Here is a 4,482-nt window from a genome sequence, read left to right as displayed (position 1 = left end):
AAAGCTCTGATTTGATTTTTCCAGTAGTCATGTATGGATATGAAAGTTGGACCATAAAGAAGGATGAGCAATGAAGAATTGATCCTTTTGAACTGTGATGTTGGATCAGACTCTTGAGAATCCCCCGGACAGCAAGAAGATCAAACCAGTCAATCCTAAAGGAGATCAATCCTGAATATTCATTGGAAGGACTGATGCTGAAGCTGAAACTCCAATACTCTGGCCACCTGATGCAAAGACCTGACCCATTAGAAAAGACCCTGATAGTAGGAAAGATTGAAGGCAGGAGGAGAACGGGATGACAGAGGATCAGGTGGTTGGATGGCATCACCAACTCAATGGACATGAGTTTGAGCAAGCTCTAGGAGACTGTGAGGAACAGGGAAGCCCGGTGTGCTGCAGTCCATGGGGTCACAAAGAGTCAAACATGACTGAGTGGTTGAATAATAACAACAAATCAAAAAGAACTTAAAGAATAAAACTTTGAGTTTTCAATAAGTTTTGAGTTGGTACTGGACTAGAATGAATAATCTGAGGACCTGTAGTTTCTATTTAACTGCCTTCAGGTAGAAATCTCTGCAAAGAATTAGTGGTCCCCCAAACCAGTGCCCTGAGAAAATATTTTTTTCTTATGCAAAAAGTCCAAGCAAGTCTTTGTCTTATTCCCTGAAGTCAGCAGAGAATGACTCTGGCCCACCTTCAGGGTGAGGGAAGACTTGGGGAGTTTGGGACAGTAACTTTGAGGGTTCACAGTCTTCTTTGTCCATCAAGTTTAACACTCCTGTCTACTTCCACAGCTCACACAGTAGGATAGAGACTGAAAGTGCTGAGAACCTGGGATCTCAGATGCAGGGAAAGAGGAGATATTAGTATTCATTTCCTATTTTTTCTTTTTTTATTGAACTCTAATTGATTTACAGTATTATATCTGAAATACAGTATTTACAGTATTATATCTGTACTATGCTGTACACTTTCAGGTGTACAGCATAGTGATTCAGTATTTTTACAGGTTATATTCTATTCAGAATCATTACAAGAGAGTGGCTATATTTCCTTGTGCTGTACTATATGTCCTTGTTGCTTATCTATTTTATACACAATAGTTTGTATTCGGTTGACCAAAAAGTTTGTTCAGGTTTTTCTATAACATTTAACGGAAAAACCCAAAGGAAGTTTCTGCTAACACGGGTTATCTGATAATCCTATTTCCTTAATTCGTCCCTCCCTTCCCTCTTCCCTTTGGTAACCACTGGTTTGCTTTCTATATCTGTGAGTCTGTTTCGTTCTTGCATATGCACTCATTTGTATTATTTTTTATATTTAACATATAAGTGATCTTATTCATTCCCTATTAACATTACTAACGTGTTCCTGAAACTTTTTAGTCCAATCATCTAGGAAATATGATTTGCCAGTCAGAATTGTTTTTTAATTGAAGTGTAATTGCTTTGCAGAATTTTGTGGTTTTTCTGTCATACATCAACAAGAATCAACCCAGACCTTCCTCCCATCTCCCTCCCCATCCCACCCTTCAGTTTGTCACAGAGCCCCTGTTTGAGTTCCCTGAGTCATACAGCAAATCAATTTTTAAGAAAAAAATATTTTGGCTTCCTTTGACATCAGAATTAAACCTAGGCACTAATGAATTAAACAAGGTCAGATATCTCATATCTGAGACCTACTGTTTCTGCCCCCTCCCCTCATCCCTATCCTCAATACCACAAATTATACAGTTGAGTTTCCCACATTGCATCCAGAGTGCAATGGATAAGCCTTGCCCTTGGAAAAACCACCTTAGGGATCATGTGTCTCTCCTGCCAGATAAATACGAGACCTGGATTTTTCAAACAGGGTAAGGAGACAATCATGAAGGGAAGATTTAATTCATCTATCTATTCATCTGTTCACCACCTATCTATCTATAATATTCATTCATTCATAAATGTAAGCAAAAAGCTCACAGATAGTATGAAAGTGCTCAGGTCCCTGTGTGTGTGTGTGTGTTTCTGTCTGCGTTGAATTTAAGTGGAAGTACGACTCTGCTGCCTCCACGTGGTCTCCAGACTACCCTGCAAGTCTCTGTCAATTGCTTAGTTTTGATTTTGAGATGCTGTGTAAACACTGCCCTCTCTTATGTTTGAATTTCCTCTGGATAATAATATTCAAAATAGAATAATTGTGTCATATGTAGGACATCATTTTTGAAAATTAGACAAACTGAAGTTTGAGTTCAGCCCTTGAAACATATATATGGCATTGAGAAATTTAATTAACTTGTATAAGTCCAGAAGTCTTCAGCACGAAATTTGTATCATAAGGTCTCCTATTTGGGAGACATATTATAAGTCTATAAATGGTCTCCTATTTATAGACCCCAGACTATACAAATTAGATCTTAATTTCTACTGTATCTACATACTTACTGTAGTTCCTAGCATAAAGTAAAACCCTTATGAATATTATCTTTTAATATATATATTTTAAGTACCTTCAGCATACTATTTGGGCTTCACTCATTGCTCAAATGGTAAAGAACCTACCTGCAATGCAGAAGATCCAGGTTTGTCCCCTAGGTCAAGAGGATCCCCTTGAGAAGGACATGGCTACACACTCTAGTATTCTTGCCTGGAGAATTCCGTGGACAGAGGAGCTTGGCAGGCTACAGTCCATGGGATTGCAAACAGTCAGACACAACTGCGTATGTTCTTTGAATGATTTGAGTTTTGCATGTAATATTTCTCTTAGTCATTAATACACTATGCATAAATCACTTATTCCCCTTTCCAAGTGAGTCATGTATAAATCAAAATATGTAAGAAAATATTTAAGCATTATATAGCTAGAAATAATTTTATTTATAGAATACTCCAACAATACAAACACTCATAAACTGAAAATTGATAGTTCTTATCCTACAGTCCTACTCTCATTCCTCTTCCTATAGGAAACCAGACTTAGCAGTCTGGTGCGAATCCTTCCAGAATGTATTTCTGATTCATGGGGATGGGTGTGGGAGAAAGAAAGAGAGAGAAAGAAAGAGGAACAGAGGGGTGAGGAAAGAGATTCAATATTTGTTTATCCCTTGAAAAAGCTCTTCCTATTATGTTAAATTGAAGGTAATATTTCCTTTTTGAAATCTGGGATAAATAAAGACAGATTAATATTTAAAATCATTTGAAGGTCTGTGACATTGTGAAAATATAAGTTGATATTTTACTATCCTTTGCTTTACTATTAGAAATGGGAAAGAGGGTGTAGCCATTTTCTCAGGAGACATTACTGGGGAAAAGGAAGCTGAAAGAGGTACCCAAATACCTTGTCTCTGCAAGGTGGGAGCACCTACCTTCAGTCAAGAGACCTCTTTAGCACTCCCTTCATAGGAGGTTCCACCCATCTTAACCTGGTGACTACATCAGTTATTTCCTTCCCTCTTATGGCCATAGCAACAGCAGCAGCCTACTTTTCTAAACAAATCTTCCAGGTATATATCGGAGAGTATTAACACCCTGATAAGATAAAAATATATAGTTTGTCATTTTTTATCATTATGATTACCACTGACTATCTCAGCCTTTCATGTGGTCACTCTGGTTACACTGATGGTCATCGGCTGTGAAACATTAAATCAGAGAAAAGGTAACCTCATCCTTACAGGTTTAAGCTGAAACAGTTAAGCAGAGTGAATTAGAAAGCTTACAAATATTTTCCAGAAAGTGTGAAATGAGTCTTCTCCAAATTAGTGCATAGAGAAGAATAGTTGACAATGGACCCCGTATTAGAATGAACAACTCTAGCTTAAATCTTCACCAATTTTTAGTTCAGATGCAAAGACAGGCTATGTGGATCATGTCACGGAGGCAAGAGGGGAGAATCGATGGCAAGAAACAAAAAGCCATTTGATCTGGGAGAGTAGAAAAGAACATAACAACAGCCGATTGTGATGCTAACAGTGCAAAAGAGATGCTGGTAAAGAGATGGAGGGGTAAGGCAGGGAGTAGCAGACAACCACGTGGTAGTCAAAGGATTTGGCCATCAGGAAAAGAATACCATAAAGAGTAATCTAAGGATGGAGCAATATTAGACTTAGGTGTAAAAGATTAGCTCTGAGGCATTAAAACACAGGATTCCATGATTGTGGGGAGGATGGTGAAAGTTAAGTTATTTTTCAGTCACTAAGTCATGTCCTACTCTTTGCAACCCCATAGACTAAAGCACACCAAGCTTACCTGTCCTTCACTATCTCCCAGAGTTTGCTCAAATTCATGTCCATTGAATTGGTGATGCTATGCAACCCTCTCATCTTCTGCAACCCTCTTCTCCTTTTGCCTTCAATCTTTCCCAGAATCAGGGTCTTTTCCAATGAGTTGACTCCTCGCATCATGTGACCAAAGTATTGGAGCTTCAGGTTCAGTATCAGTCCTTCCAATGAATATTCAGGGCTGATTTCCTTTAAGACTTAGTAGTTTGATCTCCTTGCAG

This window comes from Bison bison, unplaced genomic scaffold (genome assembly GCF_000754665.1).
Source record: "Bison bison bison isolate TAMUID 2011002044 unplaced genomic scaffold, Bison_UMD1.0 scf7180017860429, whole genome shotgun sequence".
In the NCBI taxonomy this organism is placed as follows: Eukaryota; Metazoa; Chordata; class Mammalia; order Artiodactyla; family Bovidae; genus Bison; species Bison bison.
This window is presented reverse-complemented; position numbering follows the sequence as displayed.